We start from the raw sequence: 19,920 nt of genomic DNA, 5'->3' as shown, positions 1-19,920 counted from the left end.
CACTAGCTGATAAGATAATAGACTAAACACTGACCTGTCAGAGACTTGATGATCATGAAAGTAGAGTTTAAAAAGTTGGTTCTCACATCTCAGGCATTTAATGGGCATGCACTAAGATATGCTTCCAGTCTTCAAACACTTTCCATACCTTTCTGCCTTAATAAGCCCAGGGATAAGCCTCAAACTGGCTGTATTTGGAGAAAGACACTGTTGTACATACACTTCTACAACCTCAGTTCCCAGGAATCCTTCCCACTTAACCTTAGAATGACTTTGATGTCACATAGTTGCTCTGAAAGAAACAGATTTTAAAAAATCTTTTTATTGAGTGCAGCAGCCCAATTTGTTTTATATCCTAATTGCAATAGGCACCTGAGGCATCAGTTGATGGATAGGCTCCTAATAAACAATAATTATTATTGCAATGTGCAAACCAGCTGAATTGTTGAGAACAGAGCCTCAGAACTGGAAATTCTTTTACTGGTAGCCTTCTCTGAGTCACCCCTGTCTCACCATGAGATCCATGCCTCCTCTCTTCAGTGTGCCGCAGCACCCATGAGAACCAAGCTTTTTTCCTTTGCCTCCTTCCCCAAGCACTTTCTCCCAAGGCAGGAAAACAATACATTTTTGGCCTTAATTAATCTAATGGGCACCTTCATTCCTGTACACGCACCACACATATCTGCTACTTTTTCACCCTACACTGCAAAAGAGCCTGTGTCTGATAGCTCAATCCCTCTTCCCTGTTCTCAGTAGCTCCCTTTGGGATCTGACAGGGTTCATGTAAGGACAGAAAATACTCAGTTCTCTAAACAATACAGAAAGTGAATTCATTCGAACTGGGCAGAACGCATTACAGACTGCTTTTACGTAGCTCATTGTCCTGTAAGTTGCCACATTCAGACTGCCTAGTTACTAGTAAATATTGTATTTCAAATCAACAGCCAGCCTGAAAAGAAACAGCATGTGGTGCTCTGACCTCAGAACTGATGGGTCTGGGTTCTTTCTACAGTCCTACTACTAACCCACTGTGGGATCTCTGAAAAGTCACTGGCCCTCACTATCACTATTTGAAACGCTGAAAAACAGGGAGATTAGCTGGAAAAGGGTCAGTTATTAACGAGGTTCTAGCAGCAGCCTCATACAGATACTAGCATCTCTTCCTATTACATTAATACAAGCTCAGCTTTTTAAAGGAATTTAGGTGCTTATTTACACTATAAAAGCTAAAAGTATAGGAAAATAAGTACACTTGGATACCTCCTGGGGGAAGAGCCCTGCATCTCCCAAGCCTTCTCTTTTTCTTTCCAGTTCACAACACAACCGCTTGTGTGGCACCTAACACTCATTTAAACCAATATTTATTGATTGGCTTAGGCATTTATATAGTTACTGAAAAGCTTTTAATTCTTCCTTAGTGCTATAGCCACAGAACTCAAAAAGAACAACAGCTTTTAGATGACAAAAACGTGAATGTTGGCAGCATTCAGGGGTGAAGGCAGGCCAATGTATACAGGCACAGGTATAGAGTGGCAAGTACCGGCTCCCTGAGGAACAGATTCATGCATATGGCAGGTGTCTGGCTTTTATCTATCCTGGATTTAGTTTTTCTTATTCTCCCACACTTAGAGCAGGCCCCGGGCATCAACTGTTTTCATTTTGCAAAGTCAGTTGAGCACTTGTGGTTTTTCTCTTCAGGAGGCTGTGATGAGAAGGGGGTTTGCCCTTTTTTTTTTTTTTTAATTAAATAATAATAAGCAAAAGAAATAAAGCTTTAGAGAGCTTTTTAAAAAAGAAGGTTTAAAAAAAAAGGCAAACAACACTCTGAATTTGTATTTATTTATTCTATACATTCTCCAGGACAGCTTCATCCTTACTCTGCTGCTTTAGTTCTGTAATATTTGAAGACATTTCTTTTCTTGATCCAAATTAGTTTTGTTGATTGGGTTGAGACAGGGGGGGAAACCCACACTTTGATAGTTTGACAGACTCAGCATTTGACACATTAATGCTCATGAAGCTCCAGAAAGACAGGCTGAAGTACAAGCAGAGCTTTGTCCAGGAGAATAGTTCCAAGGGCAGTGTGTTAACCCCTCAACTGGCTGCAGTACCACCTGAGTCCTTGGAAAAGTAACTTGCATACAGACAATGGCAGACCACCTTGGTGAGCAATACACATGCTGCCGTGAACAGAAAGAGGGTCCCTTTCAGCAGCAGGAATCCAGGTGAGCATCAGGATGAGTCAGAGGCAGCACAAGCAGGCTGGCACTCATGTTGAGCAGCACTAGGAATGCTGAGACACAAGTTACTTGTTGTGGTCTTTACACAGACTGAGGTCTGTTTGCCCACAGCCTCTCACTTATGAGGTACTCGCTACAATGACACGTCTTTAACAATTCTTCATACTTATTGTAATCAGGAATTATCACAGTGTGACTCCTAATCTACCCCGTTTGGATTAAGGAGAAAAAAACCCAAAAGGTACGCCATCTGTTTAGGCAGTGTTAGGGACAAACACTCCAGAAGTGCAAAAATAATGTTTTAATTATTCTGTGCAAATAATCGGAAAGCACAGTGTGCCTGAAATCACCTTTTAAGCAGCCTTCTGGAATATATAAGTACTTGGCCAAGCTCGGGCTGACTGGAAGATAGGTGACAACTCACATGATCGTGCTGCTGGCTTGTTAAGACACTTTCACGAAGTCCTTTTGATTTCACTTGCACGAATAGCCTCACACTGAAAGGTTATACTTACAGTCAAAGAGAATCTGTGAGCTCAATACAACATGAGCCATTTCTTAGTCACGGAAGGAAAAAGACAAAGATTTCCCCCCTGAATCAGTGGGGTATCATTCAAGGCTGAATCAGAACATGAATACAGCATTAATAAGAGTACCAAGTAGATTGGTCTATAGTCGGTGGGTTTTGTGGAGCTCTGTGAAGCCCTATCCCAAAAGAAATAAAAAGGCAGAAAAAGGGATGAAGCTGCGGCCCTTCTGCAGCTGAACATACAGAGGTATATTCAACCTTGGGAACCAGTTTGTTAGAAGGACAGAGGATTTGCTTGATGTTGTGCAAGAAGTGTTGAGGCGGCAGTTGCCTCAGTATCTCCGTGACTGTACCTGGTGCTGCTTATTCTTATCTCACAGCTGTGGCAGGGGCCACACTTCCCTGCCATTCTCCATTGCTCAGAGACATTATTCCAGCAAACCAATCTCTCTGGCTTAATTCAGCCTCTACAGATGGAAATGAAGTAATCCACAGGTTTCTACAATTGGAAATTATGCAAGGCAAAGCAGTCTAGAAATGCAGAATCTTTCTTTATAATGGTGCTAGACACACTGGTCAGAGTCTCACCAGTGACTGTTAATCTGAAAGTGGTTTAAAAGGATGAAGGTCTACTGGCAGGTACTCTGGAATTCATTCCCTCCCTTTTTCTACCAGACCCTGGAATGTGTAACTTTCTGTAAGTGCTGAAATGCTAATCTTCCCCATTCATCCATTTGGGCAGGGATGGGGATGTGGAATCTGTGTGTTTTGCCACAGGGTTACTTATGGTGGCTTATGCATTACTGTACTGTCACAAAAGCAGGCTGATACTTCATGCTTCATACTGTACAATTCAACTACTGTCAAACATCAAATCCCAAAAATATAACACAGCCCTGTAAGGAAAGGGAATTAAATGACATAATACATAGAATATGAGCAATGTCCAAAAAAGGATAAATAAAAGCCCAAGAAACACAATCTTCCATCGAGGCCTAAAACCCACACTATGTAGCAACCCAAAGTGGTTACTCAAGAAAGAACAGAAAAGCATGTCAGGCCTAGAGTGATCCTCCTTCCACCTTCCAGCTTCTGGCAATCTGCCATTTAGGGATTTCCTGAGCCAGAGGTTGCATCTGCATCAGCATGTTTAATAGCCCCTGCTGGACCTATTTTCCGTGAATTTGTCTAATTGCTTCTTGAATCTATATCTGTCAGCAATAAGTTCCACAACTGAATTATGCACTGCGTGAAAAAGCACTTCTATTTTTTCTGGTCTAAAGTAGCTGCCTGAAAATTCCCTTCATTGCCCCTTTAGTCTTGTGTTATACCAAGGGATAGTCATTTCCAATTCACTTTTCCCATGTCATTTATGACTTTACACACACCTGTATTACTTGTCTCTCTTCCAAGATGAACTGCCCTATTTTATTTAATCTCTTCTAGGAAAATCATTTTCTAACTCTGCTCACTCTACTAACTCTACTAACCTTGCTGCTTTCCTCTGTATCTTCTCTTTTACTACTATTCCTTTTTGGAGAGGATGATCAGGACTGTAAACTTGTTCAAGACACGGGTGGATCATAAGTTTGAAAGTTTCATAAGACCATTTTCTATTTTGCTGTCTACTTCTCACTTAATCATACCTAACATTGTATTTTCCCCTTTGTTCTCTGGCTGCAGGCAGGTCACTTCTCGTGTCTGTTTATGCTGTAAGCTCTTCAGGGTAAAGCTGTTTTCTGATCATGAGTTCGTACAGGGCCTACTGCGCAAGAGAGGGCTACAAAATGTGGACACTCATAACCAATTTTTATGCAGGTTGCCAGAACAACCTAGGTTAGCTGTCCTTGCTGCTTGCTGATGGTGACTTATAGGAAATGGTCACACTGGCCACGTACCTGCGGGGTTAATCCCAAAACTGCATTCTACATGCAAATGATGGTACGTAATACAAATGACAGAAACCACAGAGGCAATAGTAAACACTTCTGTTTCAGTAAAGTGCTAAAGTGCCCAGCGATCGTGGGAAAACTCCATTATGAACAATTAATAATTGCACTAAAACTCCATTTCTGGCTCAGGAAATCCTGAGCCCCTGCTAACTTATGCCAGCAGAATGCACCAAGGAATTAGTGTCATAGTTTTACTCTCCTCAGAAGCTCTGTTGTTGGCCACTGTTGCTAACAGATAAAGCAACAGATACATTTTTGGTTTCATTTAGCATGTCTGTCTATACATATATAATTTGAACCATCTTAATCGCCGTGGCATCCTGTAGAGACGACTGCTTTGTGAACCCTGACATAAGGCAGCTCCTATGTGAATACATTTCATTCTAAGGAGGCACAAAAAGATCCAGACTTTTGTGCATTGTGGCCAAATAAATTTCTTGTTTGCTATAGAACTGCACTCATCAGAGCTATACTTAGCCTCCACCTCCTGACCAGCAGTCCCCAGCCAAGCACAGTGTCTTATGTTCATTCAAGCATCTTTTTTGGCTAAAACTCAACCCTTTACACCCAAATGTTCTCAACCATTGCTTTCATACTCAGCACCATCTATCCCCTGCCTACTCATTGTCTCCAGCATCCTCAGACTATATCTGTACTTTAGAGAGCAATTGCAAAGAGAATCGGAATTAATTTTTTGAACAGATTAGCAAAAGATACATTGAATATCTGTGTGGACATACTTATTCAGAATTAAAGTAAGCCTAATTCAATTTAACTTACTTCACTTCCAAAGTGAATTAAGGTAAATGTAATTGAGGCTACTTAAATTCTGATTAAGAGTCTTGACATCTGCTGCAAGTGAAGCTATATTATCCACAGGGAGTTAATTCACCACCACAAGTGTGGAAACACAACGAACTGCATACCAGGAAAGCCAGAGAAAAAGGAAATCGTTAGTCCCTGAATTGCAATAATCACCACAGTGTATTTATGCTAAATGTCTATTTAATTTGGGAGGCAACATTCTTACATACCAGAAAGGGAAATAGACTTACCTTGCTTAGAAGTGCGATCCTATAAAATCTTCCAGTTAAATATTTTTGTAACAGAATTATAATTGTGTCAGAATTCCAGAAAATTGGTTAAGGAAAAAGAAGATAAAGTTTCATCTCAGTAAATGCAACAGCAATCAAGTTTTCCTTGCTAACTCAGTTGTGGGGGTATCCATCTTTATGTGGGCATAGTAGAGAATGTCTTAGAAAATGACAAAATGCAGTTTACAAAATACATCACAGAAAACCCATGTGTGCCCTGCTGTGCTTTTCTTCTCCCTGTCAATTTGATCGTCAATACACTTGTTTTCACCCGATGACAGAATCAGAAAAACCTCAAGCTCTTGCTGCCTTGATGCTGTACCTGTTTCAGGCCACATTGTGAATAACTCTACTGCCATTGACAGTAAGAAGCCTGTGGATGTCCTTGAACACCTCGTGCTTTCAGCTCTTGGTTCAAGGGTGCCATCCCTGCACATGATAGAATTACTTCCTATGTGGTTGGTGAAGACGCACATGCTAGATATAGTTGAAAAGGCTGTTTCTTCATGATCTGCTTTTACTATATGTCAAGAATTCTGTTATTTGAAAAATCAAGGTTTATTACACTTTGCGCATTATTCAGTTCACCTCATGCCATTATGATGCTGATTTTTTTGTGTACAGCAGCAGTTATTTACAACTGAACTGTGAATCTAAAACTTAAAAGCAGTTTTCCAGCTTATGTTTCACTTCCCTCTTGACAACCATAGCAGAAGTAGAATTGCTAGAGTTATGGGCCCAGCCTGGGCTTAGGAAGATCAGCAAGTGCCTGAATTAAGAGTACAGCTCCAAAGCAGCTGCCTGAGAGCAAAACAAGATAGGGGTGGCCAAGGAAATAGGTACCTTCTTTAGACCGTTACACAGCCTAGTAATCTTCCCCAGCTCTCCCCATTTCTGCAGGTCTGTGAAGTCCTTGTGGTCTTTGGCCAAGGCTTTTATTGTCCAAGTCCTAATTAGTGCTGTTCCATATTCAGACTGGAGGGGCATGCGTGATTCTAGAGATAAGTGAGAAGGAAAGCTGTGACCTTTTCCATCAAGAAATCTAAGACCTTTTCTGGACCAGCCCCAAACCCTGTATTGAATGACTAAAGTTCACGTTCTGTCATACATATGCATTTTTTCTAATTTTATCTTCTAAAACCTTACAAGGTTTGACACTTGTTCCTTCCTGTACATCTCATCCCAACAGCTACATCACCAGTGGAAATTTCTCCATAGTCTCTAATATTAACACTATACATGTTGAGAACATGGGTTTCGGCCAAGAAATTTGCTTCTCTCTCCCTTCTGCTAGATTTCAGTCAGTTAGCATTGCACTGCAGAACCAAGGGTAATTTCATAGGTCTTGTGAGAAATTTTCCATAGAAATCTAAAGGCTTCTTGCTTGCCTTTCCTGCACAATTTCTCCTTAGAAAGACAGCTTAGAGATACTGTAGATAGTAACTCAGAGTTACCATGTCAGCTTGATGGGATAAGATGTAGCAAGCTCTGCACCAGCTCTCCTTGCCTACCCCACAGAAAGAGCATCAAGGATATGGCTCCGCAAGTATACTGCTCTCCTCTACAAATTCCCCAACACAGTCCAGCTTATTTCCACATAGTCCTGGAACCTTCAAACTACTTAACTTCTCTTAGCTACCTTTCACTATCAGGATATTTCTTTTAATAAAAAAGATAAATAATATGCATTTTAAATATACTGTTTGAAATCGAAATACAAAAAAGTTGGCTAAAATAATAGGGAAAAAAATATTCTTGTCCAAAACCAAAACATTTCATTTTGAAAATTTCCTTAACAAAGTCCACACTGACATCAAGTGAGAAGAGAAAAAAAAGCTGCTATGTGGTATTTCCAAGAGATACACTCCTCGGAGAAAATATTTGTTGAAAAAGACAGCGAGGAAAAAAAAAAAGCAAAAAAACACACACAAAAAAAAACCAAAACCCAGAAAGACGTGGGGGAGAATACTTCAGGGACATAAATATATAAGGTATATGAGACCTTCCTACCTCATCCCCAGAACATTTCAGAGCAAGACTAATAATACGATTTTAATGATACCCATGTAGGAATCAGTTTTCCTACCTGGAATTTCTTGCCTGACAAAGTGATCAAGGCCTCAGCCTCAGGTAACTCACAGAGAAATAATATGTGAGAAAAATATAATTTTAATGTCTTCTACCAAAAATGATGACCAGCTGTGCCCTCTAGACTGGCGTTATTACTTCATTACTTTCAGATAATGGGGAAGTAGCTTTGCTGTGTGGTCGTAAGTGAAGTAGACTGGAGTAGTGAGTTCAAAAGTGACAGGAAAAAAAAAATTCCAAGAACTCAACTGAGAAGCTTACTGGAAAAGTGGGGCTGAAGATCTAAATGTAGGAGGTGGATGATTCAGTAATGAATGGAAGGCTCATTTTGACAGCTTGGGCTGCCATCCAAGCTAATTTGTTTCCAAGCCTTCAGTTTGCCAACTGAAGTGGCTGAGAAATAATAGGCCCCAAAAAATATTTCTAAAGAAACACAATGGCCATTATCACTGAAGGAGAAAGAATCTGTACATTTCAAAGTGAAAAAAAGAAATTCGAGATCTGCCAACTTTGGCCAGTTCCAAATGACACAGGAAAGAGCAGTTACAATGTAGTGAAAAGAAAGAAGTATTGTTAAATAAATTCAAAGTAAAAGTCATCATAAAAAATAGACACAAATAGAAGGATGTTTCTTTCAGAGAGAGATGATTTTATGGCTGAGCCCATGCAAGCAGCCCATGATAAAGAAAACAGTTAGGGCATAGGGAAAAATGAAGAAGAAATTGGTAAAGAGAAGTAATACATAATAAAATGAAAAATAATGAGATATCTTTATGTTTGACGTGGTAACCATAGAATTTCATATAAAGCAGTTTGGATGTTTTATAAATATATTTTATAAATGTTAGAGACTTAAATTTCCCCACACAAACACTTTGTAGGACTCACTAAAGTCAACAACAGCAAGGAATGTTTTGTATTTGTCACCAAAGTTCAAGCCAGGGCTTCCTTGTCCTTCCAGCCACACAGCACCTGAATGATATCAGGTACATGTCTACATCAAGCACTGTGCAGAAATACCCAACTTAACAGGCCACGTAGCACAGGACAGAGTTGTGTTGGTTTAACACATTGAGTTGGGAAACAGAAAAGCCATGTTCTGTCCACAGGTGAGCTAAATGCAAAGACCAGACCTGCTGAACGGGTGCTGCCTATCCCTACATCAGAGTTGAAAATATATCCAGAGCCACTCTCTGCCTTCATATCCTGTTTCTTCATGTTTACTAAGATGACAGCTCATCTAGAAAACAGAAGAGAAGCAGGAGATTTGATAAACGTTTTCCAAAAAGTGAAAGGCTTTTTTATAGTAGAGCAACCAGATGTTCCACACTAGAAGAAAAAAGATATAGCTTTCTGTGCAGTTAGGCAGAATAAGAGATGTGTTGAGAAACCACTTCACAGCTACCAGCAATACCTGTGGAGGTTGAATACTATTTTTCACCACAGACTTCTGTGAAGAGGCTAGACATGGCCAGCATATATATATATATATATATATATGAAGCTTTTTTGGTTTAAATTTATGAGAACACATTAAAAATGGTTATTATATGTAAAAATATTTCCCTGTTATACTTCTTTTTTCTCTGTAAGGGTGCAAAAATCCAGTTTTCTGGAATAGTGGTATCTCATCTCCTTTAAGACCTACTCAGCAAAATACTGAAGTCAGCCTTCAGCTTAGGTTTTCCTAACATTCAGCAGCTGCAAAACTCACTTTTTCACATGCTACACACTTGACACTACAAATACCTTCTCTTTTTGACAGCATTGCACAAAAAAGCAAACTAACTTTACTAAAAGACTTGCCAGCCTTTTGAATGATACCATCTCTGTGATGCCCCAACAACACATGACTATAGATACAGCTTTCTTGGCCTCCTAACCATGTCCCTGATTTGAAACCTCCTCTTTTCTGTAAGGTATGTTCAGCCTGCATTTTTAAATGAAGGAAGGAAGAATGAAACTCCTGTAATTTTCTTGCACTAGACAGATTTCTAAGTCTCAAGTGGTTTTAGATGCACTTTTTGTGGCAGATGGCATTGAGGACCATTCCTAATAGATTTATACAGGTGCCCACTACCTCCATTTCCACTGGGAAGGGAATCTAGCACTGAGTTATTTTTTCTATTCTAATACAATAACACTACCAGGCTACTTAATTAAATGGGCATTCAAAGATAACATGTTCCCTCAGGGTAAATTTAAATTGCAATGGGAAGGTATGACTGCAATTTATGTAGGCATACCAAGCTGAGCTTCCACCTCACAAGTACCAGTAGCAACAAAGCTACACCTGAGCAGCCTTTGTTGCAGACTGTATCACTACACACAGTCATACAGCTGTGTCACCTCTGTGTTTTTTACAGCAGGCACATTAAAACTAGCCACAGCAGAATCAGGGCCTGCATTGGACTCATGAAATATTTGAGAAGGTAAGGTACAGAGTCCCTTCCCCTTCCAATCACCCACTGAATTTCTACCTAACAATTTCAGAGCCTTTGTAACTGTCTTCATAGCTTGCCCTTAAAGCCAATCGTGTTTCCATGTGCTCATTTGCAGCAAAGATGCACTTTTATTAAGTATGCACTGTCATACCTTGTGGTTTTTTCATGTCAGTTGTTTTCATGGGTGGTCACCTCTCCACAGCAGAGCCCAAGGGTTTATTCAGTACCTTGCAAATTGATTCTTCCTCATGAGAGGGTACTGGCTGGATGCCACTGAAATAGAAATAACCATGTTTCTAGAGGTGAGATTGTTTGCATTTATTCAGTAAGCTGCATCTTCACAATATTCTGTTATTGGAAATCCAAGTATTTTAAGAAATTAACCTTTCAACACAATTCCGACAAGGCAGGATGTTTTGCTGATAGATGAACAGTATCCTGACACACTTAAACAGATTAATATTTGTGAATTTTGACATAATTACTGATTTCCTCAACAGATTTAAAGTCTAAGTTTATCTTCATGTTAATCCAATTTCATGCCTAGAACAGAGCAAGCACAACAGAATGTCTTTCGTAACCTTCTGATATCATTAATTATTGCTACATTGGGAGTTACAGCATGGAACAAACAGGTTTTTAAATGGAAATCATTTGTCTCTCAGCAGGGAGACTCAACAGTTTTATTTCCTTCAACACCAAGCTGCATTCAAGTAATCTTGTTTCATGGTGATCCTCCCTCGACAACCTGCAAGTCAATGGTGAAATCCCATCTATTTTATCCCTGGATTGGTCAAATATGCTGCCCATAAGGGGAGGTGTCTATTTCCTCTCCTAATTGTGGAGGAAGGGTTTTCTATATGTTAAGGCCACACTTTCCCCAAGCTGTGGGCATTTGGTCAGGTTTCCTGGTGATTTTCCACAAAAGGAAATCCCCTAACTCATTAAAAAAAAAAATGGATTAATTGACCGGTTCAGTAACAAGCTGCCCCAGGACCCAATAAACTTTACAAAGGGTACATTCCAATTACGACTGGGCTCAGCATGAACCTGATAAGTAAGCCAGTGTAATCTTTCTCCAGCATTAAGATTTTTTTTTCCTTTTCCCCCATTAATTTAACTCTTTCTTGGCACTTGTGGATTGACTAACTTATTTTCCTTTTCCCTGTGAATGTTAACCCTACTGAACAACTCCCAGCAACATAATCTGACAGGTTCGATAAAACCCACCATTGGCCTACAGCCACTTTCTTGGCACTGCTGTGGCCTTGTGAGAAGGGTTAGCTACAGTGCTGCCTTCTTCCACACTGCCTGATGTCACAAAATGGATCCAGACCTCAGATCAGGACAGGGAAGAGGGAAAGTGATCTTCTCATAGCAGAAACATCTAGTGGAGCAATCGGAGCCACTTGCTAGCAGAGTACAGCTACAAGCCTGCCTTCACTGTGTGAGCGGGCTGGGAGGGATACGGGGTCTTGTGGTAACAAATGGCAACAGCAGGAGAAGGAAAGAGAAGGCAGACATTGAGTTAGGGAGACAAAAGCAAAAGCTACTGGCTACAAAACAACCGTTGTTTTATATTCTCATGTGTTAGTCCACCACAGCATTAGAAAATACAGACACATAAGAAAGAACATCTAAGGCTTGAGTACTCCTGACCCTTTTGCAGGCATCCCTGTTCTAAGGCACCGTCTAGAAAAGTCTGATGTTTGGTAACACATACGCATCAGATGTGAGCAAGCCTGGTTAGCCAAGAGAAGAGCTCCTAGTTTTAGGACTTTGCAGTGGTTCCCCACCTGAGGCACCAAGGTGCACTTGGATTCAGAAGACCATGTGCTTCAACTCCATCTCCTCTTTGCCTCTGAGGAATATTGTAGAAGCTCAGGCTGAGCACAGGGTTGCCCTCAGGTACAAAGGAAATCATTTGACCACTCTGCCAGCATCTGGATGTGGCTTGAACAGTCACTGGGCATCTCCTCCACAGACAGGACAGAAAGGTCAGATGGAAATGTCCCATGAATAGCATCTGCTCTGCAGAATGCCCAGCCTGACCCTACTGCCACGCAAGCCTGGCTGGAGTACGGAACCCAAAGTGTTCCACCGGACTGAACACTACTGATGCATGACAGCCTTTACTCACAGAGGCTTATTCAGAAAACATCCAGTGATTAGCTGACTAGTCATGTAAAGCAAATTTACACACCTGCCTGGTAACTACGGCTACTTCTAACACATAAAAATGCACAGAAATTCCTACAGAAGACACTTAAACTGTTTGGACCTACATCTACTTCTGTTCAGGTTTAGAATATCATTTTCATACATTTATTATGCCTAGCCTGCACTGTATTTCTTATAGGAACAAGAATAGCTGTAATTATTGTTGTCAATCAAAGTTTCTCTGAAGTCCTCAGCTTTACTGTTTCAATAACTCATTTTTACCGGTGGCAAATGTCTTCGACAAACACTAGAGCCTAATTTGCAGTTTGGTTCCCTTGTCATTTTCTGAGTCATCTTGGTGGAATGCTGTGAGGCAAGAGATTAGTTTTAGGACTTTTTTTCATCTTTCCTTTCTTTACATCTGAGGGCTGTTAAGAAGTTTGGTTTCAATAGCTCAGACATATCCAAGGCGTACTACCGGTACCGAAGGTGCAATGAAATACAAAGTTTATTCTACTTCAGTACAAAGAGAATACCTGATAAACTGTTCCAAAGTCAGCCTTAGCACATGCAGGTGCAGCTGTTATTGGTTTCACTGGAATTACAGTTGCTTACAACTGGTGCTGGATTTAGCCCTTTACAAGTAAAGTCCTCAGCATCACATAGGGCTCAACTGTGACTGCACACCCATTGGTGTAAATCAGAAGTAATTCTACCAACAATGCACAAACCTCGAGGTAAACATCAGCCTCCCAAAATAGCTGAGAGGCCAAAAATAAACATGATACAAAGCTGATGGATTTATAGGTAACTGACAGTTTCCTCCCCAGATTCTTAATCAGTTGTCACTGAAAGGTGCTAATATAATTAGGGATGAGATATGGATTAATAGGAAGAAAATATCATAACCTCACTCTTACAATAAAAGAATCTGTACACTATACTTGCCCACAAACTGCACCATTCTTCTGGTAGCATGACATTTGCTAAAGCAAAAGCCTGTTGATAATTCTCTATAGTCCTATATAGCACTCTGCCATGGCTGCTCTTCAAAAGTTCATATTTATCCCCTGGGAAATATAGCTGTATTAATATGACATTTTGTCACAAATTAATCTTAAACAGGGGTAATATTTTTGACACTGAGTTGAAACTGGAACTAAAAGGCAGTTCAGGCGGTTAAAGTGGCAATATCCTGTAGCAGACATATTCCCTGAGATAATACTGTTATGGTGTAAGTACCAATGTACTGGGATGTACCAAGGGGGAGAACTGTGCAAGTCTTTCTTCATTTTAACAACATAAAGGATCATTTGCCTTCTACTCTTTATTACAGCTGGTAGTAATGCCCACTGATCACAAACATCAGAGCCTATGGTGCCTGGTGCGGTACAGATTAACAAACCTTGTGCTCAGAGAAAGCAGCCAAGACAGATAATTAGCACCTCATCCACCATCACGATGGGCTGCACCATAGAAAAGTAGACAGTTTAAAAAATACTAGTTTTAAAAGACTATTTTCTTATTAGAATGATTAAAAGTGGCTTCGTCTGGATTTTAATTGAAGTCCCATGGCACAAGTCAGTTGTAACGAAAGGGATTGCCTGTGATGCGCTCTCTTTCCTGCTGTAGAAGCTCCAAGGCTTTGTGCAGTCCATCAGTGCTAGACTAAGTAACGCAATGTAATCTTGCCACTTACACCCATTTCCCAACTCATTTGCACACAGCTTCCACTATTACAGAAAATTCAGGGTAAATTCATAATCCAGATTTCCACAGGAGTTGACCCTATTATACAAAGGATGCTGTTAACTTTTTTATTCCATTCCTCCAAACTACATGATGCTGATGGTCACCAAAGATGGCAGGTGATTTGTTGCACCCAAATACTACCTTATGGGCACTTCAGTGTACATCTCAGTTGTTTTTCACCAATTGCGTATCATTTGCCTTTAATGGGATCATTTTCATTAAGACTCATGTCTCCTCCCTGGCTGTTTAACTCAATTCCCTCCTGGACCTGAAGGCTGCAGCCAGAGGCCATGCAGAAATATTTGTGCTATACAAAAGACTGAAATACCTACACTTCTGATCTGTTTAATATCTATCTTTGAGATGTGATGTGAAGCCCGCTGACCACTAGCAGTCATTAAAGATCCTATGGCACTTTTTGCAAGAGCAGAGCGTATTATTAACTCCAGGATCCTGGCCATATTCCAGTTTGGATAATTACATTCTACCGCACTAAATTTCCCCCTGCAGTCTCAGTTGGGGAACTTCTGTTCTTCACTTCCAGCTTTAACAACCAGAGCAAAGTGTTGCTCATGCTGAAATGCCAACATGTTCCAGCCCTGAGCTGGGGTACGGGACTCAGCCCATGGGTACACATTCTGCAAAATGCTCTGGGACTCGTTAGTAAGGAGGTGCACACCACGTGACCTAGAAAACCATAAAAACATAGGTCCAGCCTCAGTGATACTGCAAGTTGATCACAAAGCTCACACATTGCTGGATTTTATTTCTGGCAAATGCAATTAACATGAAAGGTCTGGGTATCTGTCAAAGCTGCCCTGAAAGTCCCCAGGCTGGGCCACGAGGTTTTGCTGGTATTTTATCAACTGCTCAAGCAAGTGTAAGAATCAATCCAGGTGAAATCTAAAATTCAGGCCTTTCTATGACTGCATAATAACAATTGGTTGTACTGAGTGTCCACAAGTTTTTAGGTAATAATTGGATCTTCTGGAAATAGTAAATACAAGCACCCCTCATTTCTGTATCGGGGAACACGAGAAAAAATATTGATCAAAGGGCAGGATTTCTTACTTGAGCAGGGAGCCATGTTTGATTATCCAGCTGGGTTGCTTGTTCCTTCTAAGTACTATTAGCTAAGAATGAAATGCATCTGTAGTGAGGCAACGAGGGGTCACAGGGTTGCCATTTTCACAACCCAGAGAGATAAAGGGAACAGAAAGAGACAATGTAAGAGCTGGAAGCACTTCTGTAACTTTGTTGAGAGAGGCAACCCACCACCTGTTTAGTTTTAAAGGTTCGTTTCATTGCTTTCCATATGAAAAAACAGTCCAGGGAAATCTAAGTCTGGCACTCAGAAATTCTAATGGCTGAATGGACCAACTCACTGAACTATTAAAGAAACCTTAAAAATACTATTTCTGTGTTCATTTGAGAGCAGACAAAATTCTCTTCTCTGAATTCTTCCAGCTTAGCATAAGAGAGATGACACGCTGTAGATTCTGTTGCTCCAGGCAACTGATGAGAAACCTCTTTGATGTGCTTTGATTAATGCTGGCTTTCTTTGATTCAATGATATTTGGTTCCAGCTCCACTTCATTAAAAAAAAAATAATAATTCCTTGCTACCACAGGGAAAAACATGAAGGACACTTGCTTGGAAAACACTTGGGCTTACGTTAAGAGTTCTTATTCAAGATCAGAAAGTTTTATTGCCTGTGTTGTTCTCTCTTCTTTGAGCTCATCACCTTGACTGCAAACCTGGACACCAGGTATACTGTCCTGGGGTACCACTTTCTGTCTTTAAGGATGATAGAAAATAGAAAAACAAGAGGGAAGGGGACTTCCAGAGATCACGTAGCTCCCCCTCCCTCCCAAACTACCTGATTATTTCTAGCAGACATCTATCTGTCTCTGTGATGGAGGTTTCATACTCCCTCAGAGTGATCTATTTGGGGATTTGACTATCCTACCCACTTACCCCTTCAGATAAAGAGATACTTTCAGGAAACATTAGGTCTCCAGAGAAATACAGTTTCTGTAGTAAACTGTGGAAGTTGTATAAAAACAGAGAGCAAAATCACCAGTAATGTTAGATTAAAATATGAAAATGGATTATGTATCCAGCCCAGGTGGAAAGCGATTCAGTTAGCATGGGAACAGCTGGAACATACCAGGATTCTCTGGCTGTTCCACAACTTTGGGATTTTATTATTGTTAATTTTGAGTCCAGCAGTTTTGGATTAATCAGACCAGATCCCAATACCAAGCTATCTTAGCCTGATGTCCATTTAACAGTAGAAGAAACAGAGACAGCAACCAGAAGGAGGAAGAGGACCACCTATCGTGTTTCATTCACAGGGGCAGACATCCTCAAACTGTCAGTCCAATAAAACTCCCACTTGTTTCTGAACGAGCAGTTCAGAAGCAGTATTTTCCTGAATGGATCACCACAGCTCATAGACTAAATGCTATTCTAGAATGAGCCAATGGCATTCTGATACTGCTCTGAGTTAATATCAGTCTGCACTGCAGTGTGTATATTGATAGTGCTTTAAGTTAAGATTTTTTTATTATTATTTTTTTTTAAGAAATGTGAATTCCCGTATGCCCTACTTTGGTAGCTTAAAGATTGTAGGAGGTCAAAAAAAAATAGGTCAGTGAAAATAACATTGCAACAAGAAATTAATTGCAAAGAACGTTTAATATGACAGGGGACTACATAAAATCCTATTATATTTCTTCACTATCCTACTCAGTAGTCTGTACTATTGCTATACTCAAAGGCCAGGGCAGTCTCCCCGGGTAAATTGCTACATTAGTTTGACATTTCTGGCTCCAATTAACCTTATATTTGAGCTATTTTCCGAGGGTTTTTAAAAAAAAATCTGTGATAAGGTTATGTTTTTCTATTAGAGCTTCAATTGCTTAATGGCCTGTTCCTGATGCCCATCCCTCTTTAAACACACCCTAGGTAAGAAAATTAGGCCATAGTTTGACAATACATTGTTTTTGGCAGCAGCAGCAGCCTAAGGTATTCCAGCTTCTTCCTCCCTGCCCCTGTCCTCACAGGACAACGCACTGCCACCTCCTTTGCACCCTCTTGACTAAGTGCCGCAGTACAATCCTGGAACTAACCTGGCTTCAAAAGCTTGCCAACCCCCCTTTCTTAACAAGTCTGGATTGTGAAGGGATCAGAAGAACAGAGAGAATCTCCAATTTGACAAGGAAAGCAGAATAACATCCCAGTCTTGCAACTAAAGGCAATGCATCAAATCCCAGCTTAGACACTGCAGTTAGCCTGGATGTAAATATTCAGTATGTACACCACGAGAGCAGGTACAGACAGGACACGTGGCCAGGTGGAGGTCACTGGGCAGGATCCCACAGCACTGTTCCCCTGAAGACAGCAAAGCCAGCAAATTACAGCTGTTGTAGTTCTGGTCTCATTACCTTTTAGCAGTACAGATACTTATAGAAATAAAATATTGTAGCTTCTGCCGTGGGATGGGCTGTGCCAGCGCTGCTCTCTTTCCCCGAGATTTAACATGCAATTGCACTACAGTCCTGATGTGGTACCATGTTACCATGAGGGAGGATGACTGCCGTATTCCACTCATTTCTAGGCATGCCCTCACACATACATCATAGGGGATCATGCAGGAATGGCATAAACTGGATTAGAGAGGTCTTCCACGTGGCAAAGTAACCTTGATCAAGAATAAACAAGATTTATCTCCCAATCTACACATTAGAACAAAATAACATGGAAACAAGTAATGCAAACTATTGTCTCAACAAGGAAAGAGCAGGACTAAGGTCTTGCTTATACCTTAAGAATGGAGTAAAAGTACATTCACTCTGAAACTACTTGCAGCTATTACTAGCATTTTGAATAGATATCTCCAATTCAGAAAATGCTGCCAAGAACGTGCAAAAATTTGTTGGGAACCAATGAACCCTGCCCACAGCTGCAGATCCAGCTAGATCAATATCTTCTGGGTACAAATCAAAGAAAATAAGAAATTCAAGAAAGCTTTCTCAATGGCCATTTGCCCAAATAATGTTCAGTGAAAAACACTACCAGTGAAATTAGCTTTCTCCCTCTCCACTGACACAAACATATATTCACTATTTGAACTTCACCAGAAAGTAGTTCTTGGGAATAAGTCCTGGACTATAATTTGCTGGCAAGTAATTCACTCCAAGTATAAAATTTTCAAAACATGAAATTCAAGCTATATGACCTACAGTTTGGCAGATGAGTCGATTTTAATGCTTTAATCACAATTCTGATATAAATGCTTACATTTGTGAATACAAATTCATTAGCTATGAACATTTGCCAAAAAAAAAAATACTTTTGAAACATTCCCAATGTCATGTCTGTTTATTTTAATGTTTCCAGAATAAAATTACTCAGGAAGTGAAGCATCTTAAATTTTATTTTTATTTTCATATTAATGTATTACAAATGGAAAGAATAATAGCTAGATTTTGCAGATCCATCCAGCTCCAGTATTAAGTGAGGGATAATAATAATACGGCACAAAGCATCATAGAGACAACTACAGAAGTGCGAGAGCTGAGATATGGTTGGCAAGGAAACCACAATTTACAATAGCCTGGATTTTTACATGCAGAACCTACAGCACTGTAATGTTAATTATGTACAGGAAGGCAACGCTCTGCTTCTGAAGTCAAGTCACTCCGTTGACTACCACATGAGCCAAACTAAGCAAATACTGTGTACCTCAGCACCACACAGAATTTCTCCGATAGATCCAATGGAAGTAAGTGACAAAGTTCTCCTTTATTTCAGTGGACAAAGATCAGGACCTTGGGCCTTCTTTTAGTTAATCTCTTCTCAATACCATTTACTATCCAAAACTGAACAGTATGGTAAAATTCACATGACTCAATACAGTCCTCTACTTAAAAAAACCAACAGATTTTTGGACATACACAGTGAGAAAATAATCACAGCTAAGATTTTCAAAAGACTGATACTTAAGTTCGGTAACATATTAAGTCATGGTACGGTCTTTTAAGCACAGGAGCTCTTGAAATCACATAGCAAACATGAGGACACTTATTTAGGTGCTTGAAGAAAGTTCAAGTTAGAGGTGAAGTTTTAGTAGCCATCAAAAAAAGAACACTAAAATGATACGTCAGAACTACAAAAATCATTCACCTCAATCCTGAAATTCTGGTCAATATTTTATCAAAATAAAGCATATACAGAAGTTATTAAACCAGATTAAAGCTACTGTTGAAACACCAAGTGCAAGTGTGACTCACAGCCTATGTGGAGACGTACAGACTTACAACAAACTTCAGGCAAATTTCAGCTGCAGTTGCTCAGAGCAATTGGTCGTTGCTCTCTCCCTTCTTCTCAGGACCTCAGAATCAAAAAGCTCAACCCTAAAATAAATAAGCTCCCACTTAGAAAAGCTTTTCCAGAATTTAACTCTACACCACATACTGACAGTGCATTTCGAACGCAGCAGCCTGAGATACAGATCCTGCTAGCAAACCTAAAGCCACAAGAGATCCTGCCCTCCACGCAGACTTGCTGTGCTCTGTGGGCTGACCCCTGAGCGAGCGAGTCGTTCCTGCCGGGACACGAGGAGCCCAGCGCTAGACCCAGGACACCACTCTCCCC

General features: G+C 40.3%; 1 long non-coding RNA gene across 1 annotated transcript in view; it reads right to left on the bottom strand.

The window, feature by feature from the left end:
- LOC119151868 overlaps nt 1–19,920 on the bottom strand; it is a 72,697-nt gene that overhangs the window by 48,210 nt on the left and 4,567 nt on the right. Inside the window, exons 2-3 of the long non-coding RNA XR_005105589.1 lie at nt 10,499–10,620; nt 6,659–6,810 (exon numbers count right to left, since the gene is read on the bottom strand). This is a non-coding gene — a long non-coding RNA (uncharacterized LOC119151868). The remainder of the gene's footprint in view (nt 1–6,658; nt 6,811–10,498; nt 10,621–19,920) is intronic.

Source organism: Falco rusticolus, chromosome 7 (genome assembly GCF_015220075.1).
Source record: "Falco rusticolus isolate bFalRus1 chromosome 7, bFalRus1.pri, whole genome shotgun sequence".
Classification (NCBI taxonomy): Eukaryota; Metazoa; Chordata; class Aves; order Falconiformes; family Falconidae; genus Falco; species Falco rusticolus.
This window is presented reverse-complemented; position numbering and strand designations above follow the sequence as displayed.